Genomic DNA, 24,940 nt, shown 5'->3' on the forward strand with positions numbered 1-24,940 from the left:
GCTTTACTTCTATTATGATTTCAACTTCATTTGAAAGTTTTATTTTGCATTTTACAGCACAAACACTAAGACATCTGCTAAATAAAGCAATGCAATCTCACAATGAAAACAGACTTAGCATTAAAACTTCTCTGCCCTTGAAACTCACATTCATTGAAACAGCATTGAAACCCACATTCAAAGAAAATACATTTTGCCAGTGGCAGATAAAGATCAACTTTGGGCTGTTTTCAAATCATAGGCCCCTTGTACATGAAACATACACATGGTATTTGATACACCTTCCTGATTGAATTAAATTATATTCCTTGTACAATATAGTACAGTTTAATACAATCAGGAAGGTGTATGTGTATTTTATTTTGAATGTGAGTTTCAATGCTGTTTCAATGAATCATTGTGAGATTACATATTTAAGGTGCAACTTACAATGTTGTGCAAAACAGTCAGAGCAACATACCACTATGCCAAATCATCTGTTTTACGAAAGAAAGGAAGACTGAAACTTAAATGGCTACCATTTAGTGAATTCAGTTCTCACCATAGCTGTCAACATCTTAGCACAAAATACCTGAACAAAGCCAATAATGGGGGAATACAGCCCCCCCCAAACATATTCAGTGAGTTCAGTTATCACCATAGCTCTCTACCTTGGCACAAAAAACCTGGACGAAGCCAATAATGGGGGAATACAGTCCAATAAATAGGGACAAATACCCATTGAGGACACCAGAGCAAATCCACACAAACACAGGACATGCAGACTCCATGCAGAAGGCACCCCAGCCAAGAATAAAATCAGACAACCTGTAGCTGTCAGGCAACAATGCTACCACTGCACTACTGGCTGTGTTAAGAGCATGTCTTTCAAATGTCACTCGACCATGGGGAGGATATAAACTGTATTTGTTAACTAAGTGAAGCCATCTTCCTCTGGCCTTTTTAAGCTACTATCTCAGTCAAAAGGTCAAGAATACTAAAAGGCAAAGGAAAAAGGAAAAAAAAAAGCAAATGCCACACAGACAATGACCCAGTGACTGTTGGTCACAATTGAACCTTGGACATAGGAGTTATGTGGTACCCATCTTGTACTAAGAAGAGTCTGATATACATGAGAATATAAAAGAAGCACTGAAGATAGTGAAAATGGGAAGGCAAGCCTTGTGCAGACATCCAAGAGAAAGTAGAGGATGGCATAAGAATGTGCTGGGTGAAGGGTTTGACCTTAGGATGGGGAGATAAAGTTCCATTTGAAATACAAAAGTCATATCAGTGAAATAGATCTTTTACTGAGGTATAGAGGAATCTGTAATTGCAGCTGGAGATATGGCAACAACAGACTACTAATTCGAGCAGAAAATGTTATATAAATGTCAAGAAGAATCATTGAATTATGCTTGGGCTGTGGATGGAGCAGACATGGAAACATCTTCCATACTTGCAAAAAATGGAGCATTTATGGGAAATGTTTCAAGATATACTGAATATTGAGAATTCAGAAAATGTTAACAAAGACATTGCAGCATATGGCAAATATGATCTATGTTAAATGTATTAAGGAAAATATGGATGTAGCGGTGTTTGGAAGTACTCTATAATTATACATGGATAATTAAATATCTAATGAAGTGATTACACATGTCCTAATATAAGTTTGATAGTTTTCAGTATTCATAATTGTATTACTTTACAGTTAAACTGAAAAATGTTTAGATTTGATTAGTTTTTCAATATTTCTGCCATGTTGCATATACTGAATAAAGGTCCCTACGCTCTATCTTGTCTTTTTTTGGAGTTTAAGGTAATACAATCCTTACTAAAAGGAAAGCTGTGTCTTTTTTTTCAGTGTGGTAATTCTAAATTTATATTCTACAATTAAAAGAAGAAAAAAGTGGTCTGTTTAATTTCATTGCGATTCACAGCATGTATGCAGTACTAAAAACATAAGAAGCAGTGACTCACTTTAAAAAGGAAGCAAATATTAATAGCAAATTATAAAAAATAAACATCAAAGATTTCAGATAGTCATCCCACCCTGTCGACTAGGTATAAGTACTCTGTCTTGACTTTGAAAATCTTTCCTCGCCCCCATAGTATCTGTTCAGTGGATGACTGATTACAAGGCTATTGTAAACCAGTTATGCAGGATAAGGGAGTAAAACAAAACACTAATACTTAATAGTATCTAATGTAAAGCTACAATTCCTACCACCATAGCATTATGAGAAAGGTTTGCTGTATGCAGGTGTCATGCATTAATACATACCTTTACACAAAGTATGAGTGTTATTTAGTTTACAATGCTTACTGTTTCACTATGAATCACAGCAGTGTTGCTAAACAAAATAGACCAATAACAGACTGCCTACATGTGAAACAACCCCGAGGAAAAAAAAAGTCCTGTTTGACAGCATGTTAAACATTAGGTCTGCTTTGAAAAAGAACAAGAAAGATTAGCTTTTCAGATGGAAACCTCCATATATCAAGACACAGCCTTAGGGATCTCAAACATTAGAACAGAACAAAAGGAGAATAGACAACAGAGACTATTTTATTTGTTTAATTTCTTTATGTAGGCTGACTCTTCATAATCATTTTCCAGTCATGACCTGGTGTAACAAAAATACAGAAACCACAGATTTTATGAGGAACAGAACAGAACAAATATGAGGCAAAAATCTGCAAATGTTTTACAAATGGTGGTGGGTAGGGAATTCAGGGTCTTGCCAGTTGGGCCCAAGGTACAGGGTTCAAGCCTTATTCTCTATCCACCACCATGTAGCAACTGGGGCATTACACACACACACACACACACACACATACACACCCTACCTTCTGATCCTTTGTAGCAGCCTGATTCTGTCCTCTGCGAGCTAAGTCCTCCATAACAGCCCGCGCAGGCTATTCCGAGTTTCGACGTGAGTAGGCTGGAGTCTCCAGCCTGCGGGTGATACAGTCTGGTGCTCTTCCGGTCTGTGCAGTCGTCACTGCACAGACTTCTGGGCTGGCAGGGCGGAGTTCCCTTCCTTCCCCATCCGGACTGCCTAACAGAGCAGTCTGGAGTTCAGCAACTAAGCACGCATGCGTGGAGCTCTGGCACTCCTGATTTTTTTATTTTCTACAGTGGGGGGATGCAATTATTTTATTGTTTTTACAGGTGGGGGGCTGCAGTCTTGCAGTCCTATAGCAAGAGCCCCTGCATATATATATATATATATATATATATATATATATATATATATATATATATATGTGTGTGTGTGTGTGTGTGTGTGTGTGTGTGTGTGTGTGTGTGTGTGTGTGTATATCTCTCTCCGTTGATATAATTAATAAACATATATGTATTTGCATGTATGTATGTATGTACACACACACACACACACACACATATATATATATATATATATATATATATATATATATATATATATATATATATATATATATATATATACATACACACACACACACACACACACACACACACACACACACACACACACACACACACACACACACACACACACATCTGTGTGTCCATATATCAATATCTATATATAAAAGTGGATGCAAGATATGTCAAATTGTAGCAGTTTGAATGAAAAACAATGACCAGGCATTCAGTTCTGAATGAAGAGCATAAGTTTCCTAAAGTCTGGGTTAAAAGAAAACTCTGCAACAAAGACATTTCCTTTTTCAGATCCTTACTGAAGGTAATCTGGAGGAGCACTTTCGCCATTTGAAGAACTTGTATAAAAGATCGACAAAGAAAGACTATTTCCTTGTATTAAGCAGTTGAAAAGGTATGAAAAAAGTAAGAGTTCATAAAGAATCTTTTTTGCCAGGAAATTGATTATGAAGGACAGAGATGGCTGTGGAAGTTGTGGAAGGTATATAATAAAGTGAAAGAAATAAGAAGTAAGGTTTAGAGTAACAAATAGGTAACAAGAGATGATACCCTTGTTTCAAATATTAAAATGACAATTAAATGGAATAAGGGAAATATGCCATGTATTGAATACTTTAGGAAACAACATATTTTGAGCAGGATATGTTTCTATTATGGTGGGAACTGGGCAAGACTGAAAGGTGAAGAAACTTAGTGCCACGCAGAGACTGCTAGGAAGCAACAAAGAACGTATTCACTGTATTTTGAAGATCTTGTTTTTACCAAGTAAAAATGTGTTATTTGATGATCATTGTACTCTGTTGGTTTATTCTTTGGTTGAGTTGAAGAGAGTGAAGGACATTAACAATTTTGTATGATTTAATGGGTGAAAGAAAGGTAGATATAGCTTAATCTAACAGTGAAAGACATGCACCCTAACTCATTAAGGATATCAGTTTCTGCTCTGCATGTTTCTAGCTTTAATTTTCCATTGCTATGCTTAAAGTGTTATCCTTTCATTGTGCGTTTTTGAAGTTTATTCAGTTTTCCTAGAGGTCAGTCAAGTCTGGAGTTCCCTGACATTCAGCATAGACACTGGGCAAGTGTCCGATGGTGCTCCGTGGTTCTTTGTTATGTTTTGCTTTGTTTGTGAAAAGGATAAGACTTCCTGAAAACTTTAGGCAATTATTACAAATTGTTAGAGCAGAGATGGCTATAGTTAAAGCTCCACATTATCATTTAAGGCAGATTCACCTGGTAAGGGGAATCGAGCAGAAATATACTTTAGCCCTGTTGCCTCTGCATTTTGAACTGTTGGCAACATTTATCAGAAAGCCACAAATATAGATATAAACAGGGTTTCCATCAAGTAAAAAGTTATACTGTTTGCTAATACTGCTCAAATTTATTTAGTTAAATGGGTCTAATTTAAGATAGCAAATAGACCAAAGTTATTCTGTTACATTTGAGCCTGAGGGAGACCCGATTTGTCTAAAATCAGAGCTGATGAAGCAGTACAGCAAAGGATAGTAGAGCTGAATATAGTAGGAGGGACTCGTGTGTGTGTGTGTGTGTGTGTGTGTGTGTGTGTGTGTGTGTGTGTGTGTGTGTGTGTGTGTGTGTGTGTGTGTGTGGGTGGCCCAAGTGGAAATATTCAAGCCGAATTGCTCACAGATTTATCAGATTCCCACATATCCTACCACATGGAATATATACTCCTGCCCTCCTGCTGAGTTACAACATATCTTCTCATGAATAGGTTCATGCACACATTGGGGATGCAGTAAAGGTGAGTTTAGTGACTGAATGCATACAGATTTGAAACTCAGAAGACACTTAGAAACTGAATTAACACCTATATGGTTTTACAAGGATACCATTCATTGCAAGACAGAGGTAGACATGAATGGGAATTATTGACTCCGATTTTTCTACTAGCCAAGAAGGTAATAACCAGAAATTTAAAGTCATATAATGCATCAGCTGTAGAAAAACTACAACTTTTTATAGACAAGCACACTAGAGTAGAAAAAAAAATGTATGCAGGAAGTCTAAGAAAGAGGCTTTTGAATAAAGGGCTACCCTTCTTGCAATGCATTGACAAGCACAGTTAATGTAGCTGCTAACTGAATGTCAGTGGGATCTTGAATACAGTGTCCAGGTGAACCTGACTTTTTTTTTGTCGCTCCATGAGTCTGTTACTTCATTCCATTTACTTCTCTCATAGTAAGTTTGGTTGAAGTCTTTGCAGGGCTGGAAGCCCCTGCTTCGGAAGATGAATGGATATACATTAATAGTTTTTCTTTTTTATATATTAGACTAATAAAAACTTCCCTTTTTTGTGTTACTGGAGATGATTCTAATTCATAGGTTAGTACTAAGTTAACTGCCCTTGTGAGTTATTTTAAGCCTAGCCAATTATCCCTTGTGAGACTCAAACCCTGCATCTTGTGTTTGTAAGGCAAACACCTTAACCATTTGGCCACCCTCCCAACCCTCTATCATCATTTAAATGTGCTGTGATACGTTTGTGTTATCTAAAACATTTATGCTGCGATGAGGACTACTGTTTATTTTTTCTTCCTTTTCTTCCATTTATATTTTGAACTTATGAATGTTTTTCTAGTAATAGTTGGTTTACCAATAAGTTTTGGAGTTATAAATATTCAGAATTCTCATCTGAAATGTCTGGCTCACAAATTCTGAGGTGTGTTTTGTGAAGTCCTTACAGTCACTGCTGCAGTATTCATAACGTATGGGATTTCCTACCATGGAAGCTTGTCGTCCACCCAGTCTACCAAAGCCTACCATTGCTTTAAGGTACACTGAACATCACCTAAACGCTCCTTGCATATTGTCAGGCATAAGGGTGACAGTCAGGTGTACCATCCTCAGAACTTCTTTCCTGCCAGTCTGAACGCTGTTTTTAACCATCTGTCTGTTTGCCTCCATCCGTTTTCTGCTGTTTTTTTCTGTATGTTTGTGTTTCGATGATTAGTCCTGCTTGCTGAAGTCCTCACCATTGCAGATAAGTACCCAGTTGGGTTTTTTGTTTTTTCTTGAGTTTTTTTATGCTGTTTGGGGAGGTGTTCATTTCAGTTTACCTTTGAAAGGTTGAAATGCAACTTGTCAAAAGACAGTTGCACAAAAGGACATTTTCAAGATTTCAGTTAGTGGAATACAAATGCATCGAATGTGCAATGAGTGAATGCACATTGACATTTGCTCATCGCAGATTCGGCATTGTGGGTGCGGAGTGCACTATAGTGGGGATCGCAAAATGGATCCCTTCCCCACTGTAGTGTGTCCTTGGAGTTAGAATATTAAAGTAGGGGGGTGGGGTGCAGGGGAGGCTTGCCCCCCTGCATTACAGTGTGTTTTCAATATCTGAGTTCGAAACTCAGTGAATCTGCTTTTCGATTTGCTGAGTTTTGAACTTCAGTGCCATTCAGAAATGACGGTTTTGGCATTTCAGTTCACACAAACGGCTGTTCGGCAGGTTGATTTTCAACCTTTCAAAGGTAAACCGTTAATTTCATCCAGGAAGGGTAAATGCCAGTGCGGGAGACAGAGTCCCCATAAAGACCACCATGATAAATGCCTTTTTCCCTAGAAGCTTTTCACAACCTTACATCTTGTTCGCTTTGTCAGGCGTTTGGCCCTAAAACCCTTCGTAGTAGTCTTTCTTCCCTTTCATTGTATATTGAGGACCAGCTTCTTAACCTTCTTACTAAAGATGCTATGGATGGAACTTCCCATCTCGAGGGGCAGCTGTCAGGGAAGAAGAAGGTGAAAAAGGTAAGACTCAAATCTTCCGCTGTCCAGCCTCTGACGGCTCTATCTCCCAAGGTTGTTACAAACCCATAGGCTTGCCCAACTGTGTTGTAGGATTTTTCTGCCATGTCCGAGTTGGAGGCCAGTGAGGATCTGGTGGGCAGCACATCCAATGAGGCTTTGCAGGCATCTGTTTCAGACATTCAGGTGGAACCACAGTTGATTGCTTCCAAGGGGTATAGGAGGGTTCTGCAGGTTCTTCTTAGGGAAGAAGTTTCTATTACAGTTGCAGAATGCCTTCCTGAGTCAGAGTCTTCTCAGTTCTCTAGGATGGATGTTCCCTTAAAAAAGAAACAGAAAACTAAACATGTTTCTTCTGCTCCTAGGAATCCACAAAGTGAGTGACAGGCCTTAACTCAGGGGTTATTTAATGCCTTACTGTTATTAAGGCCTCCTCAAGGAGTTTTGGTTCCTGTTCCTCCTTGGTCCTCTTCTCCACTTAAAATGTCCAGGGAATTGAATTCTTTTGAGGAAGAGTTGGATTCTGATGAAGAATCCCTTACTTATTCTACCCAGATTCCTTTTCCTTTGGACTATGGGTCTGAGGAGGAGGACTCTAGCAGTCCAGATACTCCAGTCAGAAAAACCTTCTATGTGGCACACCTCATCACTAAGGGCTTTTCATCCAGAAAAAAGGAGGTCATTGTCCCACTGTACTCATCCCTCATTAGACCCATTATAGAATACAACTCCCCATTTGGTATGTACCTCTCAAGACACCTGCAACAACTGGAAAGGCCTCAGAAATACCTCACTAAAAGAATCACAGGCCTAACGCAGATGCCCTATGCTGACTGCCTTAAAAAACTCCAGCTATACTCTGTCGCATATCGTCTACTCAGAGGCAATCTCTGCTTAACATACAAGGCCATGTCAAACCCAGAGCTGTTGGACATGCTACACTTAAAGAAATCCCAATCCCTCAGAGCCACACAATCCAGGGATCTAAACATTGTCATCACGATAAACAAAACATGCTGGAGGGATAGGTTCCTGACCCAAAGACACCCCATACTCTGGAATAGACTGCCTATACATGTCAAGCAGAGTGCCTCTTTGGCCCTCTTCAAAAGGAACATTGACGATTGGATGGGAGAAAGGAAATTCACCCCGGAGATCACGTCAGTCACCCTGCTAGACAGGGGTCCAGGGCAGTAAATAGTGTAGGAAGAAATATCCAGGGAATTGTTATGGCTAGGCTTGTATAGGCCCTAGGGCCGATAGCCCAGTACCAACCTATGAACCTATGAACCTTCTGAGGAAATTTCCTTTGGGGACACAATCTCTAGGATGATGGAATTTTTTAAGTGGGATTGTGCCCAGGTTTCTGATATCCATAAGAGGTACTATAACTTACTTCAGATGGAATCTCCTAAACCCGTGGCTATTCCTACTGTCTTGGCTGCTTTAATAGATGCTTTTTTTCAATGCCTTTAAACCACCTGATTCTCTGCCCCCTGCTCCGAAGAAGTCTAATAGGTTTTATAGAGTGTCTGAGGATTGTTCCTTTTTGTTCAAATGTCCTGCTGCTGACCCCTCTGTGGTGTCTGCAGCCTCTGATAAGTGGTCTCAATTGCTTCCTTCGTCCAAGTTACCATCTTCTGACAAGGAAAGTAGAACCATGGTCAGGCTGTTTAAGAAGGTTTATACTTCGGCTACCCTAGTTTTTAGGGCTATTAATTATCAGACCCATATATCTAGGTATGTGTTGACTCTTCTTTCTCAAGCTTGTCAGATTTTTTCTGATCTTCCAGACTCAGAGTAAATCTTCTGCTCTTTCCTTGCTAGGAACTTCCTCTCAAGTCATTCATCATTCTATTAAATGTAGTTATGGTGCAGTGGATGCCTCTTCTAGGGCTGCTGCTTTTGGTTCAGTACTGAAGAGGTATTCTTGGCTTAGGCTTCAGCCTTTACCTGATGATATTAAGGCTAAGTTGATGAATGCTCCTCTGGATAATCAATGTTTGGGGAAGCGGCTGCTGGTTTAAGTCTCTTCAGGACAAGGGGAAAGCATTACAGGACCTTAAACATGTCTTTGTTTCTCCTGTGCCCAAATTTCAGAGAAACTACCCTTCTAAGCCAGCCTTTGTTCATAGGCAATCTTGTCCTCCTGCTAAAGATAAAAATGTTGGTAAATGGGCTCCTCCTGCTAAGGCCACCCAGGCATAGGGATTCAAAAGCCTTCCTTTCCTGACAAACCAGGTGCCGTCTGATTATTCACATGTTCCTAACCACATTGCTCTCTCTTCAGCTTTCTCTTTCTCTTCCTATTTGGCTTCGAATCACCTAAGATTCTTGATTTCTGTCATTCATTCATCAGGGGTACTTCATGGTATGGATTTCTTATCCTCCCTTTCTGGGCATTCCTCAATCTCATCGGGAACAACTTCCTTTTTTCCAGGAGGTTCTTTGAGATCTCCTGTCTCAGGGTACTATTCTAAAGGTGCTGGTGTCCCAAAGGGAGAAGGGGTTTTATTCAAGAATGTTTCTAGTGCCCAGAAAAGAGGGTACTTGGAGACCAATTCTAGACCTCTCTCATCTAAACAGTTTTCTGAAAGTGTCTTCCTTTTGGATGTTGTCCCTTCAGACTCTGTTTCCTGTCTTGCTCCCTCAGGACTTTCTGGTGTCTCTGGATCTCAAGGATGCTTATCTCCATATTCTGATCCATCCTCTTTTCAGGAAGTTTTTGCATTTCTCTCTTGCTTCCTGGCATTTTCAGTTCTGTGCTTTGCCCTTTGGCCTTTCTTCTGCCCAAGGGTGTTCACCAAATGACTCGCTCCAGTGATTCCTTTTTGCATGCTTCAAGGGATTCAAATATTTCCTTTCTTGGATGACCAGCTGAAAGCATCCTCTCCAGAAGTCCTTTTGCAAAATCTTCATTTTACCATCTCTCTTCTTCAGAGCCTGGGTTCAAGATAAACTTCAAAAACTCTTCCTTGACTCCTTCTCAGGATCATGTCTTTCTGGGTTGCAAGATTCAGATAATGCCAATGTTGGCATCTATGCCTCCTCCAAAGGCCTTAACTTTCATTTCTTACTTACAAATTCTTTTTCCCCTGGCCTCCTTTACAGCCAGGGAGTTTCTGAAAGCTCTGGGGTTCATCAGTTCTGTGACATAGGGTAAAGACTGCTATCCCAGCTAGCTGGAATTTTGTAAATAATTTTGTCATTCGAGAATATTACTATGATTTATTTAGAAATGTAACAAAAGGAGACAATGCCAGCCCAGCTATCTGGAATTTTGTAAATAATCATATGTCATTTGTGACTATCAACATGATTCATATGTTTTTCTTACAAATGTAAGAGAACTATGTTATATGTATTAAAGAAGAAAGATAAAAATCTACCAGTATTTTACAGTATATGTTATGTGTATATTAAACTACTGGTACAGAAGTGTGTGTTGAACAGGGTTTGTACAGAACTGAGCTTCAAGGATGTGTCCACAGCGTACCCTACTGGAAAAGAACAGAAATGTATATAAACTATATACCTGTGCAAATGTATGTTTTAACAGTAGAAACTGGAGCATACAGAGTTGACTTGCAAAACTTCAAGAAAATAAGTTGAAATTAGACTGCTTTACGATTGTGTTATAAAAGTCAGTTTCAATGCAGCAAGGAGACAGGATGTCTATTAAAATGGTGCCTTCTGCTTTGTTTTGTAAGTGTTTTATTGTTTTATGTCTTCTAGCAACAGCAAGGATCTGAGAGATATGTATTTCTCACACAGAGATGTTAAGTTCTGTTAGTATCTGTTTAGCCTGAGAACTGAAGTCAGGTGACAATGAGTGATGTCCTCCAAGCTAACCCAGCAGTAATATTTGATATTAATTTAAGAACTCTCTCAGAGAGAGACTGTGCATTTTGTATTTTGTCTTGGACTTAGCGAGAACTTCTACTCATCAACTTCATCTGCACTTGCCTGTCTGTAAGACTTAGGGCATAGTATCTTAGATATAGATAAGAATATAGTAAAGTTTAGTTTAGATGATTTCTGTATTTATTTGAGACTGTCCTGCAATGTTGTTTTAAAATATTTCCTGTGATTTTGAACTCTGAAGTAACCATGTTGATTGACTGAGTATTGTCTTGCTCTTTTATTATTTATTGTTAAATATATTTAAACCCATTTTTGTGGCTGATATTTGAGAGACATATTTAAGCTCTCAGAGGTACTGGCATATGTATTTGATGACACTGTACAGGCCACTCCAATAGGCTTGCTTGGTCAGACTACCATTTGGATTAATAGGAACATTACACATTAGGATTGGGCATCCTTTGTAAGAACCTTATAGTAGCTGATAAGGGTGGCTGGTGGCAGCTGGAACTACCTTATTGTCTGGGCAAAAGGGGGAATAGCTAGTAAACCTGTGCCAGCCTTTCCCAGGTGTGTGTTTGTATATCAATCAAATCTCAAAGTGTGTGTGTGTGTGTGTGTGTGTCAGCTACTTGGACAGGGACATGAAGCACTGGTTGGAAGGAGATGGTGCTGGAGGTCTTAGCTTGGCCACCCAGCTGAGATCTCAACTCTATAGCTGTGCCAGTGGGGAGTCTTACTGGGGATCTGGAGAAACAGGGAGAAACCAGCCCCAGACTGACTGTAATCTCTATGTCCTCTTAAGTGAAATTGCACTTTACTGTACGAGTACTTGTCATTCTTCCAGTGTGTATGTTCCCTAGCTGTTGCCAGTGGTGAGTATTGAGGCTCCTTGATTACTGGGCCAGAGTAGGGTTGTCGCAGCTTCCACCATTTTGATGCTCCTTCTGGCCAAACTCCACATGAGGAAGTTCCAGTGGTTTCTGAAGTCAATGTGGCTTCAATGTGTGCATCCTCTAGACGTTACAGTTCCTCTTCCACCTTGTCTCAAGAAGGAACTTCTGTGGTAGATTCAACAGTTGTCTCTGAATCCAGGGCTCCCTTTTCAGCCTCCTCTTCCCTCTCAGGATCTGTTCACAGATGCTTCAGATGTGAGATGGGGAGCACCATTTGTCTCCCTGAAGGTTCATGGATTATGGTCGCCTCATCAGCAGAAGGAGCAGATCAACATCAAAGAGATGAGGGCTCTTATGCTGGCTCTTCAGGCCTTTCATCCTATCTTCTCTCTGGGGCCTCTCAAAGTATTCGCAGACAACACCATGGTTATGTGGTATATCAACAAATGGGGGAACAAGATCTTACCTCCTTTGGCAGCTGGTACTTCTGGTATGGATTCTGGCTGTCAAGTATCAAGTGACTCTTCAGGCAATTTATATTTCTTCAGATCAGAAAATTGTGGCAGACATTCTGAGCAGATCCTTCACTTAATCACACAAATGGATGCTTCACAGGGATGTGTTTTTGTAAATTGTTCACCAGTGGGGTGCCCCTCAAACAGATCTCTTTGCCACCCCCTTGAATAGACAACTGACTCTGTTTTGTGCCAGAGTACCAGGTCCTCTGGTATGGAAGGTTGACAGACTCTCATTTTCTTGGAAGGGGATATTTCTTTATGCATTCCCCCCTTCCTCTCATTCTGAGAGTCCTGTTCAGGATGCTCCCAAAATCTTGTTGGCAACTCCCTTTTGGCCGCGATAGCACTGGTTCCCTCTACTTCTGCATCTAGCCAAGGGCAATCATCACAAATTGCCTCATGGTGTAGACCTACTCGCACAAGACAAGGGATCTCTCATCCATCCCCACCTGTCCACGCTTCATCTGACACTGTGGGTGATAGGGTTTTGATTCCTCATAGACACCTTTTTTTCTGAGGACGTGCTGCAGGTCCTGCAGGAGGCCAGGAAACCTACTACTAGGAAAGCCTACAAATGGAAGAGGTTTTCTATTTGGTGACTTTTGCGTGACTTCAACCCACTTTCTGTGGATGTTCCTTTGGTTCTCTCTTATTTGTGTGAGTTGCTCAGTGCTGGTTGGCCTATTCTTCTGTTAAGCCCCACTTATCAGCTCTTTCTGCTTGTCTGCTTTTAACTCCTCTGTTAGTTTCTAGATTTGAGGCTAAGAGAGAAATTGACTCAGGCTCCTTTTGAGCCTGCCATTTCAGCTTCCTTGCAACATTGTTCTTGGAAGACAGTTCTTTTGTCAGCTCTTACTTCTGCCAGATGGGTGTCTGAGATCCAAGCCCTTATGGCTTGTCCACCTTTTTTGATATTCAGTGAGAACAGGGTGTCCTTGCTTACTAATCCTTTTATGCCCAAGGTGGTTAATGAGGTGTCACTTAATCAGTCTATTAATTTGCCTAGTTTCTTCCCCTCTCACAATCTGACAGTGAGAGAGTGCTGCATACTTTGCATGTGTATAGACAGCTCATATTTTATTTGAATAAGACTAAAGCTAACAGAAAATATGATCAGTTGTTTGTTTCCTTTCATCCTAGATCTTCAGGATTGCCTGTTTCCAAGCAAACTATTTCTATTTGGATTTCAAAGGCTATTTCTTTTTGTTACACTTTTCATGGTGAGAGCCTTCCTTCTTCTGTAAAGTTTCATTCTACTAAAGCTGTGGCTTCTTCTGGTGCTTTTTTCAAGGGCTCATACACTAATTATATTCTTAAAGCAGCTACCTGGACTTCTGTGATTACTTTTATCAAACACTACAAGCTGGATGGTATCTCCAGAGCTAGAGCTGGTTTTGCTAATGCCGTTCTTCATGGCTTCTTAGAGGGCTCTACTGCTGCTTCCTCCTCCCAAGTTTCTTCTTGAGCTTTGGCACTCTCCCATTAGTAAGGAATACTGCAGTGGTGAATGTAAGGACATAGTACAGTTGTGTAAAATCTTACCATAGCAGTTGATGTCCTTGCCTTCACCGCTGCAGTATTTAATCCCTCCCTCCATCCCTAGTCTTTTTTTTTCTTACTGGTTGTGCAGGTTCTCTTTGGTTTTCCTTCAACTGCTGTTCATAAGTTCATAGGTTCATAGGTTGGTACTAGGCTATCAGCCCTAGGGCCTATACAAGCCTAGCCATAACAATTCCCTGGCTATTTCTTCCCACAATATTTACTTCCCTGGACCCCTGTCTAGCAGGGTGACTGACGTGATCCCGGGGGTGAATTTTTTAATCTCCCATCCAGTTGTCAAGGTTTCTTTTGAAGAGGGCCAAAGAGGTGCTCTGCTTGACAGGTATGGGCAGTCTATTCCAGAGTCTGGGGAGTCTCTGGGTCAAGAACATATCCCTCCAGTATGTTTTGTTCATTGTGATGACAAGGTTTAGATCCCTGGAGTGTGTGGCTCTGAGAGATTGGGATTTCTTTAAGTGTAGCATGTCCAACAGCTCTGGGTTTGACATGGCCTTGTATGTTAAGCAGAGATCGCCTCTGAGTAGACGATATGTGACAGAGTATAGCTGGAGTTTTTTTAGATGGTTAGCACAGGGCATCTGCTTTAGGCCTGTGATTTTTTTAGTGAGGTATTTCTGCGACCTTTCCAGTTGTTGCAGATGTCTTGAGAGGTACATACCAAACAGGGCATTGTATTCTATAATGGGTCTAATGAGGGATGAGTACAGTGGGACAAGGACCTCCTTTTTTCTGGATGAAAAGCCCTTAGTGATGAGGTGTCCCACAGAGAAGAATTTCATGACTGTTGTGGCGATGAGGTTATCGAAGGTCAGACCACTTTCCACCTGTGTCCCTAAATCTCTTATCACACTTTCGGTGTTTAGTGTACTGCCACCTATGTGGTAATTCATGGGTACAAGTTTTTTCCTATATGGGACAACTATACATTTCTTAGCATTGAGCTTGAGCCCATGGCTCTGGCACCAAGCATCTGTTTCTGTAAGGCCCTTTTGTAGAATATCCACATCATTTGGGGATTCAGTAATGGCTCCCAGTTTGCAGTCATCTGCAAACTTTGTTAGCCAGAGTCCCTTGGTGTTGACCTGTACTTCAGAGAGTAGATGCCAAACAACAGCGGTCCCAGGACTGAACCCTGAGGTACTCCACCTGTCACTTGTCTGGAGCTGGATTTTGAGTCGGCTACTTTTACAGTGTGGGTTCTGTCAGTAAGCCAACTGGCAACCCATCAAGTGACGTAGGGATTAATGCTCTGCTTAGTAAGTTTATCTATGTTTCCAGAGTGGGAGATGGTGTCGAAGGCCTTGGCAAGATCCAGATAGGCTGTGTGAATTGCCTTACCCTCGTCCACAGCTCTGGAAACTGATTCAAAGAAGTCAATCAGGTTCAGGAGACAAGATCAGCCCTTCACAAACCCAAACTGGGTGGGGTCCAGTGTTTGAAGATTGCCAATATCTTTGTTTATAAGTTCCATGATAATACATTCCATGGCCTTGCAGATCAGGCTTGTCAGACTGATGGGGTGGTAGTTCCCAGTATCCAAGGTGGATCCCCCCCTTGTGGAGTGGGATAACTGTAGCTGTGCGCCACCAGTGGGCATGAAGCCTGAGGTGAGGCTATGATTAAACATGACATTCAAGTGAGGTGCCAGTTCATTTTGTAGTTCATGTAGTACACAGCCCGGGATGTCATCTGGTCCCATGGATGCTGTATTCTTAGCTTTGGAGAATGCATTTTTTACCTGTGTGGCCGTTATTACCAGAATTTGGCAATCTTTCATTATTGAGATGGGCCCTTTAGGGGGCGAGAGGGAGGTGAAGCTGGCACTGAATTGATCTGCCAGGATATTGGCAATATCCTTGGGATCAGTATATTTAATGCCATTCTGCTGTAGCTCAGAGCAGATCTGAGCATTGCCATTTAGATTCTTGACATAGCTATAGAATGCCTTGTGGTTATCAATGGAATCTTTGGCAATTTTATTTTCGTAACTAGCTTTGGAGGATTTTATGAGGGATCTTAGCTTCCTACTGAGGTTGTTAAGGAAGTTTTTTGCATCCTGGGATTTTCCTCTTTTCTGCAACAGTTTCTTCCTTTTGTCGTAAAGTTTGTTTATGACAGGGGATCACCAGATTGGCTTCCTTTTTTTTGGAGGAGACCATATTGGTTCTATTTGGGATGCACGATTCATGCACAAATGGATGTGCTCATACAGTGCCTTAGTGTAGGATTCAGCAGTCAAACTTTCAGTTCCCATCTGCATGGATGTCATTAAGTTTGTCACATCTGACTTCAGTAGCATGATGTTGGCTTTGGAGAAGTTTTTTACGCAGGTTTCCTTACGGGGGGGGTGGAGGAGGGATGTGGATGTCAAGGGTGATTAGCTTATGGTCAGGGCTGACCAATGAGGGGGTGTCCATAGGTGTGGAGCATTGATTTCCCATGTTGGTAATGACCAGGTCTAGGATATTGAAGCCCCTGGTGGGACTATGGATTAGTTGATCCAGGGCATTGGAATTTATGAATTCCAAGAACCGTGGGCAAAGGTGTTGGTACATGAGTAGTTTCCCCAGTTAATGGTAGGGTAGTTGAAATCACCCAGTATTAGGGTGTTTGGTTGTATCTTAATATTTTCCAGTATGTTTAGAAAGGTGTAGTGAGAATCTTGGGGCATGGTGGGGGATCTGTAGCATGCTACAATTTGGATTGCAGTCTTACCTAGTGTTAGTTGCACCTGGAGAATTTCAGACGCATTGTGTTGGGCAACTAGCCTGGTGGTGTGAAGATCCTTGGTGAATATGGACACTCCTCCACCTTTAGTGTTTCGGTCCTGGTTTGGTGGCCGAAAAGTGTGGTAAGAGTTGTAGCCTAGTATTGCAGGGGTGCTCTGTGGAGCCTTGAACCAGGTCTCAGTTACTGCACACATATCGATGTTCTCCATTTTTAGGAGTGCCTCGAGAGAGTGCATTTTGAGGTTTAGACTTCTAGCATTGAGTAGCATTAACTTCAGATTTTGCATGCTTGTACCTGTTACAGTGGTGGTTTTATCCTTTGAACTTTGCCTAAAAAAGGCACTATAGGGGTGGCAAGAGCTTTAGCCAGTAACCTGAATCCCGGGGTGACAGGTGCAGACCATCTCTGACAAACCATCGTGGTTTGTCGATCATGTCATCCCAGGCAGACAGATACTGGATCCCTTTTGAATGACACCAGAAGCTTAGCCAATTGTTGAAGTCAATCATTTTGTCCTTATACTATGGTATCATTCTGGGCGAAGGCAGGATGCTACTCAGGGCTAGGGTCATACCTTCCTGGGGCCACATGATCTGAGAGCTCTTCCATGTCTCTTTTCATGTAGTCCAGGGAGGTATGTCTCACGTCATTCACTCCAACATGGACAATGACAGAGTCATATTTGTACTTGTTGTGGAGTGACTTGAGTACATGCATTATGTGGTGGATCCTGGCACCCGCAGGCAGCTGACTGTAATTTTCTCCTTGTTTAGCCTGATGAGTGGAACATCAGTGTGCCCGACTATACAGTCACCTATGACTAAAGTGTCGGGCATATTGTCTTGCCTTAGTGACTGTTTTTGGGTCTCACACTGGTGTTGTGAGCTATGTGACACTTTGGTTGTGATTGGTGTTTGTTTGCGTTTCAGTTTTGGAGGTCGTTGTTGCTTGGGCAGGTTACTGTTAAGGGCCTCTGCATATGAGGGAGCAATCAGTTTTGAGGATGGTACACCTTTATGCCCTACACTATACGAGGAGAGTTTAGATGACATTCAGCATACCTCAAAAAAGGTTGGCTTTGGTAGACTGGTGAACGATGGGCTTCCATGGCAGGGAATGCCATCAGTTATGAATACTGCAGCGGTGAAGGCAAGGGTATATACCATTATGATAAGATTTTACACAACTGTACATTTTCCAGAGTAGGGCATTGATCTCCATGGACCATTTTCAGACTCAGCCCCTGCGGGAGCAGTGTCTGGTGATTAAGTGACTTGCTCAGAGTCACACACAGCAATGTTTCCTGTTTGATGTTATCTGTATGGACTGAAATCTGCAAAGACAATGGAGTTTTTCATGAGCTAAGGTACCATAGATGGAATTTTGAACTTTGGTGTTAAACTACAGAACTTTAGTAAAGTTGCAATACTATATTTATGAAATTAAATTAGGAGTCTTTGACTTTGGTAATAAGTAATATTTTGGGGAGAAAAGTTTCTGAACACTCATCTTATATCTCTAAATCATGTAGTCTGTGAGGCCCCATAGATACCTTTGTGCAAGTATGAGTAAAAATGTTAAATGGTAGTAAAGCTACAGGGGAATGTTTGCCCAATTAAAGGAAAAGTTATAACTTTAATATTTAGTCCTGTATTCATATATGACTTGCTAAGTATGCAAGATGTCTTATATACTTTTCTGGACTGTTCCGATTAATAGGCCCGCTTGCTGTCTACAAGCATGACTGTGTGCTTCCTTCCTGCCTATAACCAGCAATGCGTCCTTTAGGCAGTGGCGTTTGAGGCACCACATGCTAATGTTGTAGTCTGTGGGAGGGGTCTGTGATAATGACTTTCCCATTGTGCTACCCCATTAAAGAACTTGCATGGTATGATGCTCATAGTTGCTTAAATTATGCAAGTACTGTGCAGGGAAGAGATTCAAAGGCATGTGTGCAACAGTTCATCTGTGTATTTCAGTGGTGGGAATCTGTGCAGTTTGAAACAAAGACACTTCACCCTACACATATTGTCAGCGTAGGTAAGTCATGGTGTGTGTGTGTGAATGAGAGAGTATATGTGTTTGTATGTCTGTGTCAGTACATGCATGTTTTTGTGTGTGAGAAAGAGAGAGAGAGACAGGGAGAGAGTATATGTGTGCAAATGGCTACTGTGAGTATAACTGCATAAGTGTGTGTGTGTCCTTGAAAGTTGGGGGTCACTGTCTGTGTGTGATCCTCTTATAATACATGTGCTGTAATAGCACAGGTGACAGGTACTGCTGCAGAGTTGTTTCAGCTGCACCGTGAACAGAAGCATCTTCGTGCCTCCTGGATAATGAGATGCTGTCATTTTGGGAATGTGGTCGACTATAAATCAATGACTGGCACTGCGGCACAATTTTGTACATCAGAGCAGGGCACGCTTCATTTCAGTGCCATTTACCGTCAATACCAGTCTTAGAGACATTTTGAATCAAAACTGTCAAAACACTAATAGTAGCAAACTGAGTCATGAAGTTTGATGCATCATTGTGTAACTTTGATTTCACAGTCATTGCATTAAATGGTATTTTTCAACTGTACTATGTCGGTGGTATAATTAATGTGGCAGGAATGCATAGATTAAGAAATGATAATTATATGGTTATTTGTTCAAAATGTTGTGGGAAACAAAAAAAGGTAAAGCTTTGTTATTTTGTTAGCAAGTAGCCAGCTAGTAAGGAGTTAGAATGAACTCAGTCCATAGAAGATGGTGGTGCTTCTAATCTGCATGAGTACAAGACTGGAATTGGAAATGCTGTGGCTGGTCAGGGGGGAAAGGGCAACAGGACATTGTCTTTGTTTAAGAAAACAATTAGATATCTGGACCAGAGAATAACACTAGTAAATATAATGAATAATAAAATATAATGAATGCAGTGCTCACAACCCTCCTGGACATGGACAGTCATCACTAAATGCAATCTTAGCTATTGACTAGTAACGATACAGTATTACATTGGGTTGAAATGGCTAGACTTAAAATGACCTCTAGGTTGATAGCCTGATAATCTCCTATGATCCTATGAATACGACTCATAGATGTTGACATATTTTATGTCTTAGGAACATTGGTGGGCTGGGATGGTAAATACAGTGGGTGGAAAGCAAGAGCTCTTATATTTATTTCTTTTTCTATTACTGCTCATGTTAAAAATCTGGTTGCATCATTAAGCAGTAAAGTTTGGAAGTATGCTCCATTTCGCTGTATTAAATATATTTTTGTGTTTATCATCACTGCATGATTTAAAGTTACTGGGTGAGGTCTAGTTAGTGGGACTGTTTTCTATTTTATTTTATTGTTACACCTGTTTATTTCATTTTAGTCTATAGTACTTACAGCTCGGCAGTACATAGCACTTGACTTTCCTGAATATAGATGCAGTTGATACTGAGAGGTTAGACACCTCTATTGTCAGTTTGCAACTAAATGCATTAGGTGGCAGTGGTGAACTGCATGGATATATGGGATTTTTTTTATTACTTATGGGAATTTAGCAGATCATTTGCCTTTCATCTCTACTGTGGTGGTGGTGATGCGGTAGCGTTGTCGCCTCACAGTTAGACGTTGTCCTGTTCGATTCTCAGCTAGAGCATCTTCTGTGTGGAGACATGCGTGAATGGGCATACCTTCGTTGAAGGTTGTGCATCAGGGCCGGCAACTCGGCACATAAAAATCTACTGCCAATCATTAGCGGACCGGAGTTCCGTTGTGGCAACCCCTAACTGGGAAAAGCCGAAAAACGCAACATTTGCCTTTCATCTCTCCAGAGTATATACTGTGCTTTATTTCAAAACCAGAGTGGAGTATGTAAAGTTCATCTTAGTAGTACATACTACACTGGGAGGTGGTGAAGGAGGGTAGTGGGAAGACATTGAGCGGTTTTATTTTGTAACATTTTATTGATGCACTCTATGCTGAAGTTTTATTGCCTGGCTAAAATGACTGGCAATAAAGCTACCACACTAACTACTGTGCTGCAGTTAGTGGGACTTCAAAAGAAGTGGCACACCCTGCAGTCAAAATGGGTGACTCAGTGTTTTGACTTCTAAGTTTAGCACCCTGTTATCATTATCACTTTGTTACTGAGATGAAACTGGATGTGTAGAGCATCACTCATCTGAGCTGAACCTGCTAGTGCAGAACTGAAGGTTTAGGGCAGGCCTTAGAATAACCCTAATGTTGAGAAATACCTGTGCATAAACACCATCGGATAGCAAAACTATGTCCTGCACTCACATGCATGCATGTCAACAACAAAATATGGTATTTGTGAAAGCAGAGACAGATAAGTGGGAGTTATGGATCTAACATAATTACACTAGCAAGCAAGAGACAGCCTGTTGAGATAATCCAAGAGATCTGCATGAGAGTGTTACACAAACTGTGACCTAATAGTGATAAGTAAGAAAAAGTAATGTGCGCATAATGGACAGGCCACAGCAGGAATTCACACCAGCACATCATGTAAAACATAAATGCCAGTTCCCACCCAACATGAAAGGACAGAGACCACAGAGATGAGCAATAAAGACAAGGATACAACACAAGAGGTGGGGTACCCAGGAAGAAGCAGAGTCCCTGAATACGTAAGGGTCCTGGGAAGAAATTAGCCTCTGATGTATATCGGCTACACATGCGCAAAGAGAAGGGGAAGTCTGAGATAGCTGCATATGAAATATAAGGAATATCATTGCATACACTAAAGGAGCATTTTTTTATTTAATTTTTGATTATGCATTAACAGGCAAGCACACTAGGCACATTTGCCTCTTTCGGGGACAAATTAAAAACATTGTTTAAGTGATGCACTCATAAACAGTGCTATGATTTTTAATGTTTGAATGTTGTGAGGTATGCTTACAACCTTCTTGGTGTGTTGGTTATTAATAGGTCAAAGGTGTTATTTTCCTTTTTAGGAATGTTAGTAACAGGCAGCAGATTTTTTTTTTTAACAAAAGAACACAGAACTCTTCTTCAGAGGTAGTTAAATATGTACCTTCAGACCAAGTTATGTGATGAAAAAGAGTCACCAAGATAAGAAGAAGAAGAAGAAAGTCCATAAACTTCTCAATCTCTTCAGTATATATATATATATATATATATATACATTTGGTCCAAAACTGAGATTTTTGGGCTTTTATAACATGCCAAGAATCTTACTGTACTCATAACAGATTGTCCAAAAAGCTCAACTAAATATAGGTTTTAAATTATGGTCTACAGCTAAAAAAGCCTGGAGAACAGTTAATTGGAAACAAATATACCCCAGGGATTACTTCAGTGTCACTGCTTGACAGAGGCACACCAAAATAATAGGCATAGTTTTATTTAAAACTAACGAAAGCCAAATAACTATGGGCTAGGCTTATAAATGCCCTTGGGCAGATAGCCTAGTATGAACCTATGAAACCTATGAACCTATGAACTACAGCACCCCCCCCTTTCTATTTGATTTCACACGTTCATGCAACTTAAATGCAGGCAGTTAACATCCTTAAATGTTGTCAAGGTTCTGTGATAACAGTAATGGAATAGCGGCTTCCAAAACACAAAACTGTGAACATTATTTCTCCTGTTTTTACTAGATAACTGAAATCTAAAAAAAATGTGCAACAATGTTACAAAGCTTTTGACTCAAAGGTTCTGTCAAATAAATTTCTCTCTTATAAAAATCAACCCATACCCTAATCAAGTCCAGATCCATTTTGCTGCAAAACGTTTCAAGCCGTTTATTAAATAATAATGCTTTCGAGAGACCTGACAGTCTCAGTATGGCAGGTATGTATAATCTCATGTAAATAGAGACTCATCTAAATCTTTATACATCAACTATAAAGGGCCACAATTTGACTGTACTTGTGATATAAGTGGAGTATTTAAAAAGTCATTGATGCCAGCAGTCATTGTGACAGACTGAGCTTTTGACAGCCAGGAAAGACATATGTAAATCTAATTTATCCCATTAGTGTACTGAAACCATGGAAAGAAGTAGAAAAATGAATATCATATCAACATTTCTCTGCTCCTTGCAGCTGACCATTGGCTACCCCACCACACATCCACAGCAACTTCTCATCTTTTGAGTGTATCAAGTTCTCCTTCTTCCCATGAAATAACTCTAACCCATGCTCAGAGCCAAGTGTGGACATTGAGGCACATATGACAACGTCATTCTACTGCTGAGGAGTGCAGTTTTCGCTGCCCTAACTCCCTACCTGGATGCAAAATAGGACTGTGATGATAGGAGGTACTGCCAGCCATGCCAGGTGAAGTAGGGCAGTGGATATATGCCTTGTGCCAGCACAGCTAGCTGGAATTTTGTAAATAATTACATGTCATTAGTATATCAAACTGGTTTGCACAGATGCTTGAGTTGAAAATGTATTTGTGAGCTTTGCTTGTGTTAATTGTGTTAAAATGTATCAACAGTGCACCCTGTTGAAATGAAGAGAAATTTAGAAGTATTATGGTATCTGAATTTAATGTGTATGTTTTAATAAAGGACACTGGCACAGCAAAGGTTAACTAGCTTTTTCAAGAAAAATAAGGGAAATGTAAATGGGCTGTTAAATAACTGAATGACACCCCACAGTGCTGAGTAGGGCCGGAGACGGTAGGTCTGGGAGCAGCCATTATCTGTTAGCTTTTCTAAAGATGGGGGAAGTGTTGTAAATGTCTTGGGCTCCTAAGCACTGCCATAAAAGCTCGAAATGTGAATTGCATCAGTCTGCTAAAGTCCTGTCTCAAACTTCAAAAGGAGATATTGTCGGAACCTAGAGTCAGGTGACCCGATGAGGTCATTCTGCAAATCATCTTGGATATTATATTTTACAAGGAGTAATCTCAGAATATAGAGTATTCTGTTTGGGAAGGCTGACTAGAAAAACCCTCACCCACAGCATTCTGCCTTGCGGTAGTAAGTAACTAAACTTGGGAACAGTGATTCTTTTAGATTTAGTCAGGAATATAATGGAGCTTAGTTCAGATATTGTTTTTCTGAGTCTGTCCATCAATGTTCTTTTCAGTATTTCCTGTGATCTGAACTGTGTAGTTTACTGTGAATATATATTTTCATGCTCTTTTATTATTTATTATTAAATATATTTAAAACTTTTATTGTGACTGGTGCTTGTTGAAAGTATCTAACCTTGGAAAACACTTACATTTATTTGGTGACACTGTGTCGGCCACTGCAGAAGGCCTAGCCATCTTGGTGAACTACTGCCATTTGTATTAGTATTAATATTGCACCATATAATTGGATACCTTTTGTAAGAGCCTCATAGTAACTGACTGGTGGCACTGATAACTACCTTATAGTCTAAGCAAAGTTGGTAGAGCGGGAAATCTGTGCCAGCATTTTCTAGGTGTGTGTGTGTGTGTGTGTGTGTGTGTGTGTGTGTGTGTGTGTGTGTGTGTGTGTGTGTGTGTGTGTGTGTGAAAATTAAATGTTAAAGAGTGTGAGTGTCAGCTACTTGGGGCAGGGACACGAAGGATTGGGTTTACAGAGAGGGTGCTGGAGGACTTGGCGTGGACACTCGGCTGAGTGTGTCCCTGTGTGCTCTTAATGAAAATTGTACTTGATGCAGAAAGGTCTGCATCTGGAAATACTGAGTATATCCATGTGTATTCCAAGTGCATGTCTCTCTCTCCAGTGTCAGTAGTGAGTATTCAGGCTCCTTGATTACTGGCCCAGCATGGGGATGGCACATATTGGTGGGCATCACATTTGCTGGTAGCAGTGTTGGGCAGCACAGGGACTCATTGCGCATCCAACCTAGCCAGTCCCCACACCATCCTATGAACAGCAGTCCCTGTGCATCCACAGCTTTCAATAAGGATCGACCATGAGGTGCTCTCAAGTGTACCCTTCTCTCCACCAGAATGGACTGAATATCACATCAACATTTTGATAGCTATTCCATGCCTAGAACTGATAGTGAACCTAGAAACGGACAAAAACTTGACAGTATTGGACTTGACAAAAGCATACTAGCAAATGCCACTCAGTACCCCTGAAAAGGAAAAAAAAACAGCTTTTGCAACCCCCTGATGCTTTATTTCAGTACCCACTGTTACTATTTGATGTACATGAACTCCAGCCGCCTTTCAAAGACTGGTAGATACAAATGTTAACGCCTCATT

At 40.7% G+C, this 24,940-nt stretch overlaps 1 protein-coding gene across 4 annotated transcripts in view; it reads left to right on the forward strand.

The window, feature by feature from the left end:
* The window catches only part of LOC122812351 (beta-1,3-galactosyltransferase 2-like), a 594,134-nt gene that overhangs the window by 335,508 nt on the left and 233,686 nt on the right, over positions 1-24,940 (forward strand). The window contains exon 1 of one of the 4 annotated variants that reach the window (XM_044084771.1): positions 3,731-3,803. The exons of the other annotated variants lie outside the window; for them this stretch is intronic. The gene's annotated coding sequence lies outside the window, so the exon portion shown is untranslated. Of the gene's footprint in view, positions 1-3,730; positions 3,804-24,940 lie in introns of those variants that run through there. 4 annotated transcript variants of the gene reach the window in all.

The sequence above is a fragment of the Protopterus annectens genome, chromosome 9.part0 (genome assembly GCF_019279795.1).
Source record: "Protopterus annectens isolate FY-2018-M chromosome 9.part0, PAN1.0, whole genome shotgun sequence".
NCBI classification, from domain to species: domain Eukaryota; kingdom Metazoa; phylum Chordata; order Ceratodontiformes; family Protopteridae; genus Protopterus; species Protopterus annectens.